General features: G+C 47.9%; 1 non-coding gene across 1 annotated transcript; it reads left to right on the forward strand.

Annotated features, from left to right (window-relative positions):
• Positions 1–1,956: 1,956 nt before the first annotated feature.
• LOC138448168 (U1 spliceosomal RNA) lies at positions 1,957–2,118 on the forward strand. Its single transcript, XR_011260020.1, has one exon. It is a non-coding gene; the product is annotated as a U1 spliceosomal RNA (small nuclear RNA).
• Positions 2,119–14,817: the final 12,699 nt, after the last annotated feature.

A 14,817-nucleotide genomic window follows, 5' to 3' on the forward strand; every position in this document is an offset into this window, starting at 1 on the left:
GTAACTTCCTCTGGTGACCCCATGGGGTCAACAATGGTAGTTACAGTCCTCCTCAGCCACGAAGTGTTAATTTATTTATTTATGCAATGTTCGTCGGATATCCGACAAACATTGCATAAATAAATAAATTTGTCAAGAAGATCTTGGGACTTGATGATGGAGGAAGGAGAGACTAATTTGTATCACAGCATAGTGAGGGTTACCTCGGGAATACCATTCATTTTCAGTGAGCGCGGGTCCATACAATTGCCCAGTACTCCCACAAACTATGAACAATGGGATTAATATAGTAGCAATTGCTTTGCATTTAAATATCCCATTTCAGGCAAGTAGGACCCACCATGCAAGAGAGGAATGGGCTCTGGCCCAGACATGCCCATTCCTCTCTTGCATGGTGCTCTGAGGGGCAAAAGGCGAGCCGAGATGAAGGGAGGAAGTGGCGAGGTGAGGAGAAGAGAGTGCTGGCCCGGGTGAAGGATTATGTGGACAAGTGCTGTGCAGGAGTTCCTCTCGGCGTGGACAGCACAGTGGATTCCTGAACCCCTGATTAGCCGTGGGCCGCTGCTCAGAGGGCCATTGTGCAGAGTTACTGTCAAGGTTTCTCATCTCTGGACATATGTTTAGCAGGGGTTGCGGCGACACAGCCTGTCTGCCCCAAAAATCGTTCTTTTGAATTGCGAATGTCACCGAAGATGAACCTTTATCAGCTGAGAAACTTCACCTATGCAGTGCTTTTTTTCCTCGTCTCAAGACAAGGAAGAACAGCAGGAGCTCAGTTACGTTTACCTCTAAGCACAGTGCGGTTTGATGAAAATGTCCATGTATTATATCAAGTACATTGGACATTATAGATGTGGCCAGTGGGGTATCAAAGCATGGCGAATACCACATGTACAGCACAATATGTTACCCTAGTCGTGCCCCAATAACACACTGCAACCTGCAAATGGGCCTCAGTGGACCACCTGCCAAGGTTTCTGGAAGTTGCTTATGATCTTGATCTGTGATCTAAGATATGATCTGATAGGATAGGTTATTTATAACGCGCTTAATATCCATGCAGCAGTGATCCCAATCATAAAAGTGAAACAGGCAAGCCCAACAGGTATAACTTATTTTCACTCTTTTCTTTTGGTAGTGCAGTCTGAGGGCAGCCTATACCCTTCAGGAGAGGTGTGAGCTGATACAGTTGCAACACAAAAAACAATAGTACTATGTTCCCAAAATACCTTAGTTCTTGTCTTTCGGATCTCAGCAGAGCCAGGCTTTTCAGCATCAGATCAGAAGCATGGGTGCCTTTGCGCTGGACTGGGGTCAAGTCGGAGAGCTGCAGCGATGGGCCCTAATGATGCAGTTCTGTTTGGCAGTGGTGCTGATTTGCGGGTAGAAAACGCTGGGAACAGTAGGCCGTGCCAAGTGGATGGCAGTGGAAGACTCAGTGACCTCTGGGCCCGGAAAAGGGAATACTTGCCTTTGTCGCTGTGCAGGCTCGGCTGACACAACATGGCATATGGTTACGGCAAAGATGTCAAAGCTTCAGCATTGTCATTGAGCAGAACTCTGAGATTCAGGGGTGGTGGAGCATCGAGGTCCAGGATGATTATGATGGCGTCAATGGGGCCAGCGTTGCGCAGCTCCACTCAGGAGGGCCATGGGCCCATGTGGGGCCGACAGGCCAGTGGGCAGACTGCAACACGCCTGCTCGAGCCATCCTGGTATTTAGACCAATCTCGGGCCGAGCAGGGCCTGATGGGAGAAAGGAACTGCGCTACAATCTGCTCTTCTGCTGGGCTCTGCCTGCTGGAGCTTCCCCCTAAACGTGGGACAGGCAGCTCTGCAGATGCTCTGAGCTTCCGGGGGCCAGGGGGTTGGAGCTGGGTCAGGGCCTGCATTCTCACCCTCGCTTAGCGGGGCTTCCCAGAACTGACCCAACCCCTGCCCTCTTGCTTGCAACTCATACTTAGCTGGCAAGGGAGAATCTGATCTCAAGGGCAGATCTCCCAGTGTGAGGCTTACCCATTGCACATCGGATTTGCTGACCCCTGCTATGTTCCCAAATGCGGGATACACAACTGCATTATTTCTGGTAGTGGGGGACTGCGTTCGCGCTCTCCCCCCGATTTATTGGTGAAAGAAAAGGTAAAGTGTGCACTAGGCCTGCTAGGTTGCATACTTTAGGATTGTGCTCAAATTGCGTTTCTTTGGGTGATTGCTTTTCCACATTTTACCTGTTGAATTGAATTATGCTTGTTTCATCACCACAGAAGTAATGTGTATTACAGAGATAAGCTGCCATATGTAGGGCACACTGCACATGCTCAGGCAGCATCAATCGTGCTTTGTACAGGACAATGCTGGCCTAAATTGGGAACAGCCAGCATAGACATGTTGCTACAGAGGCATATTTTGGGTACAACCAGCATGACATGTGTTACATTAGTGACAGTGCTGTCTTACACTGTGCACACATTGATCATTAAAATGTGTTGTGTTTCTGCTGTTGGTGACATGGAATTTTCATGTTCCCCTTTAGAACTGATTTTAAACGTATGGCTTTTTGGCCACCTGTTCTGCTGTAAAATGCACCATTTCAACCCCATATTTGAAAAAAAATTCTTGGGGGGGAACCCCCCCCCCAAACCCTCCCTAGAACCTTATAGCTCCCTCACTACGCTCGGTCGCCCCCACTATTTCAGAAAAATATGAACACATAGACACTGAAAGAAATCACAAGCAACTAACCTTTTGACACCAAAAGCTATCTTTGGGACTGCATGGCTATCACTGCCTGTGATGCTATTGTGTCAAAAGTCACACAATATCGCTTTTTAATATACTGCTTTGGGTGAGGTTGTTGACTTTTGGCTCGTCGGCCCACTGGGTGACAAAAAGTTAATGCTTCGGCCCCACATTCAGAAAGGTTGGACAAGCCTGGCCTAAACGGTAGGGCCTAAACCAAACATCACTGTTTGTGTGTAGGATTTCATTTAGTATAAACATACCATCAGTGCCCTGCATGAAGATATATGTGTTTTAATACGTACTGCTATTTTAATTTTGTGAAAGTCGAGTTCTCTGACTAAAAAAACAATAAATAAAAAAAGAAAAGTCCCAAGGTGTCCCCTGTCCCGCCAGATTTTATGGGTCTCCTACGCCCCTGACACCCTAACAATAAAGCTTTTGCAAATATCAAGCATATTTACAAGTTTGGCCATCAAAGAGTTAAGCTGTCAGGGGGGAATGACTGCTAACATATCCAAATTACTCTCAGTGTTGTGGATCAGCCAGACTCAGAGAAACAAGAGCAGCTTTATATTTTAAAAAAATGACAACCAGTACATTTTAAGGAAACTTCAATAATATGCTGCTCCTAGACGGCCTAGTTGCAAATACGTCTATGGTTGTGCCTGTCACCTGTATTGGAGGTCACAGTTATGGGAGATCCATGCTCCAAGCCGCTTGGTGCTCCCTCTCCAACAGTCCTCGAGAGCATAGAGGCCTGCATCCGGAGGCATTAATAATAGCCACCCAACACCGATCATCATGCCTTTACACATGTACCCACACCCACACCGCCATGACCTACACGTGGCACACAGCATTTTGCACATTTGCCTTTTCGCTATTGGCTTTCTGTCTTACCCCCAGCACATTCTGCCACTGCATGTCCCCACACCCCCTGGGCTACCCGGCGATCAGCCCCTCATCTAGATGGGCACTTTTTTGCTCTGTTCCCTCTTTGTTCTGTTTGATGTTTGAGCTGCGCGCTGTGCTCCCGTCCACCTGTTTTGGTCTTTGAATGTGATGCCGCCCACCTCTCATTCAACCTCATCACACAGGTCCAGTCCTCTTCCACACAAGCAGTCAGCACCTTGATGCGAACTGGCCGAAAGGTACCCGGGTATCATTGCCCTGGATCACACATTATTACTTTGCCTATGTCACACATGGAGATTGTCCTGATACCAGGCCGTTTCGGGCCCATCCTCCAAAAGTCCTCCCCATCATAGAGGCCCACATGTGGGGGTCAGTGTCACTTGCCACTGAAATGCAAATGCAATTGATTTAAAGACAAAACAAAGCAGTAATATTAAGGTTTTAAAGTAAATGTATGTGTAGGTACAGTTGGAATTATTTAATACCATGCATATTTTCTAACCCTATTAACAGTGGCATCCAGACACAAAAAACAGATAAGCTGTTAAAAAAAGTTTGATGTAGTCCTTCTTTTGTTTTTACTAATTTCCTACTTCTGAAGGAAAAGAAACAAAGAGATGCCAACAGCATTAGCACCATTAATTATGTGTGTGACAGTGACAAAAAATACACACATTATATTGAAGCACCGAAGTACAAAACACATAAATCTACCAAGCAACAGAGAAATAAACAAGCTCTCAAAAGCACCAAAAGCAAATCTCTTCCTAACATAGAGAGCTTCACGTGCCCATTCAAAATGGCAGCTGCTGTACCATAGCCTTCTCCAGGATGAACTGGGTATGCATGACAGAGCAGCTGACTACAACAGAGGCCCTTCTCTAGCATGTATTTTCAATAGCTCTGGGTGTGAGCAAATCTCATTTACGCCAGACCTATAAATGATGTAACATTGCACTATTTCAATTGCGTATATTATTGCCAATAGAAATACATATTGCCCTATTCCGATTGCTTCACCATGCTCTATTAGCACTAGTGCAAACATTTCCTTAGTGCAACATTTATCTGAGAGAATATATTTTTGCACTTTAGCAATTACCATGCAACAGTGCTCTGCCACTGCTGCAATGTTTCAGTAATGGGTATCATGTTCTGTTTTCTTCAAGACAAATAATAACAGGTCTTAAAAGAAACTGGTAAGGAAGCCTTGGCGTGTTGCAAATTGGCGATTCCCTTCACATAGACCATGGGCCTGAGTGCAAGTTTGATGGTGCAGTAAAAAAGTGACAGTAACAGAATGTCTGCCACTTTAACCAAACTGCCATATTGCATGTGAAAGTGGAGGAAAAACTTGCATCGATTGGTTAGAGGATTTCCTCCACCTTACCTCAAAAATATTGAAGATTTACCACCAGCTGAAATCTTCCAAACCTCAATAGAGTACTACACACCTTGGAGTGTAGAGGATGAACCTCAATTCTGAGGTGGGATTGTGGCAGCAACCGTATTTGAGCTTTGCAGATTCATCAGAGATAAAAAATTTAAAAAAAACTTTTAATGCAGGCCTGTGCACTTTGAGAGGGCACGATTAAAGGCATAACTTCTGGAGGGTGGCATCGGAGTAACACAGAGGGTTCTTTCTGTGTTCACATATGTGGGAGATGTGTCCACTGGTGTAACCTCTTTCTATGTCCCTTTCATGTACAGAATGTAGGGTGCTGTCTGAGATGAATGTGTTAAGAGGATACTTGTCTGTAGACATCTCTCTATACACTACATGTGCATACAAACATTAACATCTTGTATATGCTGTGAGTCCCTCACATAAATATTTAGGAAAACGAGGACATTCTCAGCAAGGCGATTGCGGGTATCAGATGTGGTGAATTGATTGCTGGTATCAGATGTGGGGATTTCAGCTGTATGTGTTGCAGTGGGGATGTATTATCCTTGCACTCTCTAATGACGTCAATCATTCCATTGTAAATGGAGGCCTCCCTCCATCAGTGATAGTGGCTCCTTGTCCTCTTTGAGGGGTTCCCTCATGAAGTCTGAGGTGTGGCTTCTTATCTCTATGCGATCACGTGAAAGTCCTCCTACTGCGGCTCATTTTGAGTACTGTAATACTTTAAAATAACGCCCTATGTTAATTCATTTGTATAGCGGGCAGGAGGGGCATTTCCTAACGTATGAGTCCACCCTCCACCACGACAATTCTCCGGCAATTGTGCAGACGCCAGTGCAAATGCTCCCTCCACAGGGATCCATTGTAAATGCTGACCGCCTTGCGTACATGGCAGGCGGCATTTACTCAATTTGCACGACGGAGTGCAAAAGGGGTGGGGAAAATGCTGCGCGCATGCTTTTATGTCGCCTTCTGCAGTCCCATTTTGCCCTCAGCTGTGCGCGTGATGATAACTGAAGTGTAAACGTAATGGGTAGTAACCGCATGAGCTGCTCTATGTTTCCGTGTGCTTCTCAGCCGATCTGCACAGTCTGTCTTTGCCTGCACCCTCCATCTCGCCTTACTGCAGCGCCCCTCATCTGATTCTACTCGCCCACCTCCCTCTTTCTCACCAGTTATCCCGGGTGATTGACTGTTCACATCCATCTGAGTATCCCAACTCGACGCGTGCTTGGAAATGGTTGCTTTAAGTTAGGATTGCTCTGTTATTGTCACTCCCCCTCCCCTCTCCCTATACAACTCCCCCTCGCGCTCTTTTTCTGTCTCTCCATTATTCTCTTTACTCCTCTCTAGCCATTTGCCTATGTCTCTTTTTTCGCTCCTATGTATTTTATATAAGATAGTGTTAGGTTCTCTATCTCTTGGCCCCATTTTTGAGGGTCTGGGTGCCCCTCCTTATCTGTCGGTTTGCCTCTCTCTCGTTCACTTGTTTTCATTGTGTCCCCCCCCCTTCCTATTTGGCAGTATCATTCAGAACCGCTCCCCCCATGGCTGGGATTACTATTCTAGATGTGTGCTTTAAACCACAGCGCCCACAGGCCTTCTGTTGTACACAAATTTCACCTTTTACCATTTCAAAGAAAGACACTCAGAGTGCAACCCTTTCAATGTATAGATGGTCCTTGCCCTAAACATGCACACATGTAGTTAAATGTGTAACTCATTAACATTTGAGATATAAAAAAAATACCAAATGGAAATATAACAAAATCATTCCCAGAAAATGAATGTACAACACGCGATGCATTACATAAAGAAAGGAGGAAGGAGTAATAGGGCGCCATGAGAGGCGAGTGAGACTGAAGAGAGAGCTAGAAGAAGCGAGAGACGAATGCGAGGAAGTCAGAGGGAAGGGCGACAGAAGTGTGATAGGAGAGGCAGCGAGACATGTGCAGGAGAGAGGGAAAGAAAGAGAGAGCGTGAGAGGAGGGCAAAACTGGCCAAGATCTGCTAATATATTATCAGGGAAACAGGACCGCAGAGAGAGCATTGAAGAGAGAACACTGGGAAAGCAATGGTTTCAGAAGAAAGCAGGCGACCAACAGCGCTGGAGGGCTGGATGTGAGAGGAACGCACCGAAGCAAAAAAAGAGACATCTACAATGGCGGGAGAAAGGCAATAGCCGATGGGGGTGTGCGAGACATTGGACACGCCCGCGAGAAACACGGAGAAAAGGTTTATAAGAAGGTAGACTATCCATAAGGTGATCCTTGCACAGTGGCAAAGATGGTTCTGGGGAGAAAAATGGCGCTGTAAAGGGCTCCGTTGCTTCTCGAAGCCAGGTCGCGTTCAATAAATAACATTATACGAATAATAATGAAAGTCAGGTTGGACTAAAAATATAATATTGGGAGAACAAAAATGTTTACCCACTTTCACTAATAGCCATTAGTGACATTTGATGACAAACTGATCACTGGTGAATGGAAAAGGTGCATTGTGAAGAGTATTGGGCTGGTAGCATCTGCAGAGGCACTCATTCATTGAGGCGGGCCGCACATTGGGAGAGAAAACTGGCCCACACTAGCCGGTCAGTTCGGCCATTTGGGCATAACTCTGCGGGCCAGTGTTAGTCTGGAGGTGGGGAGGGAAGACAGGCAGGTGAAGTTGCAAAGTGAGTTGGAGCATGGCAGAGAACAGCTAGAGAGGAGAAGGAGCACGATGAAAGGAGGCCATAATGAGAGAGAAAGCGAGGGGAGGACGGAAAGGCGCTCAAGCTGGGAGGAGAGCACGCTTGCAGCCACAGAGTAGTAACATGGTGTAGCATACATACCCAGAGAAGAAGGGCCAGTGATCACCTGCCCCCACAGTGGCCTTCTAGAAGTTGCTTAAATGCTTTTGTCGAGTGTTTGGGGAATCTAACGAACCCTGGGGGACTCCAGGAGCTGGCAGGAGGAGCTCTTCAGCTGGTGCCGAGTTGCTCAGAGGGTTAATTCCGAAACCATTCATATTCCAAGGCAGACAGTCTCAAGGGGTGATGTGAAGAAACAACTCAGAGCTAATGGCCTCACCTGTATCTTTTAAGGAGGTATCCCGCCCTCTTCAAAATTCTCATTAAAAATATTCCAAGGCAGACAGTCTCAAGGGGTGATGTCAAGAAAACAAGTCTAAGCTAATGACCTCAACTGTATCTTTCAAGGAGATAACTCACCCTCTTCATAATTCTCATTAAAAATATTGTAACAGTAAACTATTTTCTCTAGGACCATTGCGGTAGTTGCATGTAAATGATTGTTTACCTTAGGTGGTAGGTGAGACAGATTCGTGGCTGTACCACAAGGCATGCATTTGGTTTAACAACCACTGGATATAAACAGGGGGCTCCATTCCAGTGAATGTGCCGCATCTGGCCTAGGGTGTCTCTAGGTGAGGTGAACTGACTGAAGCCCAAGCTATTTCTGCAGTTATGATATGATATGGCATTTATAATGCGCCTGTACACAAGTGTTTCTAGGGGTGACAAGACAAGGAGGGGGAAACAGAGGGAGGACAAACTAACGATCTTACTAGGCCTTGTGTCATTCAGATCACACAAGTGCGGGGAAGAGGGAAGGGGAGAAGTGCCAGGGCGGAGGGGAAGGGGGAGGGGGAAGTCCAGTTCATCCACAAGTGCAGCCAGCAGATGGCTTATAAGTGCAGAGAGAAGGGACTGTAGGGTTCCAGATACAGACCCTTAAGTGCTAGGGAGCCCATAGGCAGTGCAAGGGCAACTGGACATGCAGGAGCCTCGGCCCATGTTCAGAGGATGACCAGTGTGTGGAGCAGTCAGGTGCATCAGCAAGGGAGAGGACGAGAGAAAGCGGAAACAAAAAGGAAGGTCTTGAGTTGCTTCCAGAACCGGAGGTGGTTCTGCTCTAGTTTGAGAGAGGCAGGGAGGCTGTTCCAGAGGGAGGACCCAGCCGAAGCCGAACAGTTAGATCTGCCCCCAACTCTCTGCTTGGAGATGCGTCTGACCCTCAGAGAGTTGGAGGTGGATGAGCAGAGAGCTCCAGAAGGAAGAAGTTTTGGAAGAGAAAGTTGGAGGTAGAGGGGTCCCAGGCCCTAGAAATCGTTGTGGACAATGTAGATGGTCTTGAAGTTGATCGTTGCAGCCACGGGAAGCCAGTGAAGAGATTTCAGAGCTGGAGAGATACGATCCCTGGGCTTGAGGCCAAGGACAAGTCTCGAAGTCCTGTTGAGTGAAATGGGAAGCAGTAAAAGCCAATGGAATAGTGCATGGGGTTGTTTGGATGTATAAGAATCCAGCGATGGTACAATAGGTCATTAAGCAGAGCGTATCTGGTGGATAGATTCCATGGTAGCTTCTATAGTGTCTATAGTAGAATGAACATGGCTGTTTGGAGGAGTGTCATACATCAGTTGCATATTAATATATATATTAAAGTAATAGTTTTCCATACAGATATAAATATGGAAATGGACTTCAGTGAATTTATAGACAGTAGGTGTTAACGGGCCACTGGGACGGGGACCAATCATCAAGGGGAACTTGCTTAGGATATTATTCATGTTCTCCCTATAAACTACTCTTATGAGGGTCCTCAGGTGACGCGAAAAGGTCAACTGAGGAATGGGGCCAACAGGAGGGGTGAACCTACTGTTCCCATTATGATTGGGATAGAAACCATTTTAGTACAAGCCTGTAGGTTAACCACATCTGCTTCGTCAATTCTCATACGCTTTTGTGAAGACTGTTCAAGAGGATTGTGGATGTAAAGCTTTAGGTTTTCACAGTGCAGCAAATCCTGCTTATGTTGCTGCTTGTGGTCAATCACTGTCATTTCAGAAATTGATTTATTGGGTACCTGTGCATCATGCCCGAGTGATCCATCAACCTATTGACATTTCACCTGTATGTCCTCGAATGATTCATAATGAAGTTTACCACCTCCTGTCTCCATAGGAGGAACCTTTGCATTTTCTCTGCATTGTCATTTGCAGCAGGCATCGGAGGGGCGGGGGGGGCAGAAATGGATGCGCACGGGTGTCTCGCTTTCCAAAAAAGCTTTTTAATAGGCAGTGCACCTTCGATAAATAGAGTCATTACCCAACCCAGGGCAATTTGAGATGTTCCGAGTCAAATTATTGATTGGTCAGCGATGTGCTCAACTGCCATAGCAGAAAATCTTCGCCAGCAAGCAACACGCTCAATGTTTCCCATGCAGAAGGCACACACAACAACAAGCATCCCAGCAGCCCTCAAAAAGACGTTTGTGGGATCTTTTAAACCACAAAGATTGACTGTTGGTTCTGGTGTCACTGTTTTCACTATTAATATTAGCAATATAGTGCATGCAATGAGCGTCGTATGTATGACTCTGATTGGCACACTTCTAGAAACTCCTGGTACAGCGTTTTCTGAAATAGACATACATCTGGCCAGTGCTATTGCCACGTGCCACAAAATGTATATCAACATAGATATATCCATCGCCAGCAGCCCCCTTGAGGAGAGGGCAGGAGCCCCTCCTCCCCTGCAGCAGCCACCATCCAGCAGCAGCAGGAGCATCCCACGTGCCGTGGGCACCGCCATCCTCGGAGCCCAGACACGCCGAGAGCCCACCCAGAGCCATCCTTGCGGTGAGGAGCAGATACACCTACCCGCACTGCGATCTGCACTGCTAGATCCCTATCTAGATGCCATCGAGCATCGAGCACGCTCTGCCTGACCTACCCTGCCTGACCTTCTAATGCCGGGCGCAGCGCGGCATGAAACCGAGGCTGATGCCTCGCTGCTAAGCGACTAGCAGCCTTTTCTTCCACCTACATCCGCCGGCAGGCGGAAGCGCCGGCGGCCACACGAAGGCCCATACTAAGGCCCCTGTTTGCTCCCTGGAGCCCCATTCTCCATCGCCAGCAGCCCCCTTGAGGAGAGGGCAGGAGCCCCTCCTCCCCTGCAGCAGCCACCATCCAGCAGCAGCAGGAGCATCCCACGTGCCGTGGGCACCGCCATCCTCGGAGCCCAGACACGCCGAGAGCCCACCCAGAGCCATCCTTGCGGTGAGGAGCAGATACACCTACCCGCACTGCGATCTGCACTGCTAGATCCCTATCTAGATGCCATCGAGCATCGAGCACGCTCTGCCTGACCTACCCTGCCTGACCTTCTAATGCCGGGCGCAGCGCGGCATGAAACCGAGGCTGATGCCTCGCTGCTAAGCGACTAGCAGCCTTTTCTTCCACCTACATCCGCCGGCAGGCGGAAGCGCCGGCGGCCACACGAAGGCCCATACTAAGGCCCCTGTTTGCGCCGTGGAGCGTGAGGGAGCGCCATATGGTGATCCCCAGATTTGCCACCGGCCCGCCACGGTGGTGGTCCCCGTTCCGCAGTACTTTCATCTCCAGCTGTTTTCGCACGCCTGCTCCTTCAGGACACACACGGAACGACATCTAGAAAGTTGCCATCCATCGAAGGTACTGTACAAACTGTTTCCTGATTCGCCTACTATGTCGACCTCCATCCAGCCTGACCTGCAAACCTCCTCATAACACTAATTCTAAACGTGCGCGCCATAGCGCCTCGTGTACTTATGCATGTACTATCCTAATCCCACTCGCATCTGCTGACTCCCCCTGTGCACTCGCATACTGTGTTTCAGCCACCCCTTGCAAAACTCGTATCTACCCACTATTTACGATTGTGCTATGCCTATGGTCCCATTCCTAGCTGTGCCTCAGATCTTGCCCCATCTGTATTTATGATTCTATTGTGCCGTGATTTTGCTGCTCACACTGCACTTTGATTCTATTTGTGCCGTATTGAACAATACCCTCACCATGCCTCATCCCCAATCCACCAGCTCACCAGCTGCCCCACTGGCATTCCTCTCCAACATTCCTCCTACTTACTTCCTACCATCTTTCTTCACTGAAAGCATCCCCACAACACGTCTTCCTCCACCCAGCATGACCTCCTACACTAGACCCATCCACATCAGGAACCAACTCCTAGGTCTCCGTTCTAGATACCCTAGACTCACCCACCAAGCACCTCCCATCACTCTTAACACGCCAAAGACGCCAGCCTTTACAGTCAAAACACCCCTACCTAAACCCGCCATGCCGCACCCCATCCCGGCTGCACCACTCAACACCACCCCTACCTCAGCCCAACACACACACAACCTACAGTGTGCCCTCATTAATGCTAGATCCATCCCTGCCCATGCCACTGAAATTCACGAACTCCTAATTAACTTGGACCTCGACATCCTAGCCATCACCGAGACATGGCTGCACAGCGCTGCAGGGCCAGCCCTCAACCTTACTATCCCACAGGGGTACGCCATTATCCGGCAAGACCGCCTCTCCTCAGTAGGTGGTGGGGTAGCATTCATCCTGAAAGATCACCTCGAGGCCAGACAAATCACCTCCAATCTAGGTGACACCATAGACTCTCTAGCTATAAAAATTGCCCTCTCCCCTAACTCCACCATCACCTTCAACCTAGTCTACCGCCCGCCCGGCCCACTAATAGAGTTCCATGAGAACCTTGTACACCGCCTAACAGAAAACCTAAAACTCACCTCCAAAAGCATCCTTCTAGGTGACCTTAACCTGGGGTATAACGACAAAAAGGACAAGCCAGCTAAATCCCTTGCACTAGCCTTAAAAGAACTAGGCTTCGACCAAAAAATAACCTCACCCACACATAACAAAGGCCGTATCCTGGACTGGATAGCCGACCATAACTGTCACATCGACATTAGCTCCATCACCCCGACTCCTTGGTCAGATCACCACCTCATTCACTTCTTCATTCCCGCTGTATCTAACACAAACAAACCTAACCCTATCCCCCCAGCACTGGCAAGATGTGTAAAAAATCTCACGAAAGACAAAATTACACCCCACCTTCACATCCTCTCCACAGACCTCAAGTTATCTGACCCATCAGAATTAGCAGATATCTACAAGAGCACCATAAGCACCGCCATTGACGCCATTGCCCCCCTGCAGACCAAAAAAGCCAAAACTATCAAACACTCAAATACCTGGTTCTCCACTGAACTCAAAGAACTCCGCTCACAGAAAAGAAAAGCACTAAATTCCTGGCAGAAATCGCCTTCCCCAGCCACCCTATCCTCCTACAAAAAAATAACTGCCCAATACAAAAAAGCCATAATCACAGCTAAATCAGTCTCCTATAATGAAAGAATTGCTAATGCAAGCTCCGAATCTAAAGAACTCTTCGCCATCTTCAACGAACTCACCACACCGGCCACCAAATCACTAGACATTGTTAAAGACCAAATCTGGTGCAACTCCATACAATCTGCCCTGTTAAATAAAATTGAACTCCTACAAACAAAAATTAAGGAGCACCACAAAAACCTATCACTGCACCTCAAATCTCCCACCACCACGAGCCACATGCCCACCCCTAGCTCGGGGACCCCATCCACCAAAGCCCCCACCACCCCGTTCAAATTCAGGGAAGTCACAGAACATGAAGTTATTGAGGTAATGAACAAGATCAAACCATCCAATTGTAAAGGAGATCCCTGCCCCGCCAGTCTGATCAAAGACTGCACTGAAACACTCGCCCCCTTCCTTAAATCATTCATTAATGCCTCTTTCAATACCAATACTGTCCCTGACAGTCTAAAAGAAGCCTGGGTGCGCCCGCTTCTAAAAAAAACCACCCTCGACCCAGAAGTAGCTACCAACTACAGGCCCATCACCACTGTGCCTTTCCTGCTCAAGATTCTGGATAAAATTGCCTACACTCAAATCCAGGATTATCTCGAAACCAACCATATCCTAGGTAAAAGACAGTCAGGCTTCCGACCAGGTCACGGAACAGAGTCAGCCCTACTTGATCTGAAAATACAACTTGCAGACACTATGGATAAAGGCAAACCGGCACTCCTTCTCCTACTGGATCTATCTGCCGCCTTTGACCTTGTCAACCACGATATCCTAGGCATGCACCTAAAAAATGAAGCACACTTCTCCCCGGAAGCCATTGCATGGGTGGCCTCATTCCTAAATGGCAGACTCATGAAAGTCTTCTCAGACACTGCCTCGGCAACCCCTACTACCATCCACTGCGGCGTCCCCCAAGGCTCCTGCACCGCCCCCACTCTCTACAATATATTCACCCTTCCTCTCTTCAATGACCTCGACTGTCGTAACATAGCGTACACCAACTACGCAGACGATACGCAGGTACTACTCCCGCTAACTGGGACCTACGAAGAAGATGCGACAGCATTAACCAAAATCTACACAGCCATCCAAACTTGGATGGCGGCCAACGGCCTCTGCTTAAACGGGGACAAAACCGAAATCCTCATAGTAGGGACCAATGAAATTCTCAACAAACTCCCCCCCCAATACAAATCCTTCAATATCGACAACTCCACCATCACAGTCTCCAAGACTGTTAAAACCTTAGGTGTTCACCTAGATGCCTCACTATCTATGTCTCGCCAGGTCAACGCCATAGCCTCTTCCTCAGCACTCACCACCAAGGTGATAAATGCTGTCAAGCCTTTTCTCTCCACTAAAAATTGCCTGTCCATCGCCAGAGCCACTATAGGTACAAAACTAGATTACTGTAATGCCCTGTTCCTAGGCACCTCCGCCCACAACCTAAAAAAACTCCAAATCACGCAAAACAACGCGCTCCGGGCAGCGCTGTCCATTCCAAAAAGAGAACACATCTCGCAAGCAAGGAAAGATGCTCA

Source organism: Ambystoma mexicanum, chromosome 3q, assembly GCF_040938575.1.
Source record: "Ambystoma mexicanum isolate Mex_15411 chromosome 3q, UKY_AmexF1_1, whole genome shotgun sequence".
Classification (NCBI taxonomy): Eukaryota; Metazoa; Chordata; class Amphibia; order Caudata; family Ambystomatidae; genus Ambystoma; species Ambystoma mexicanum.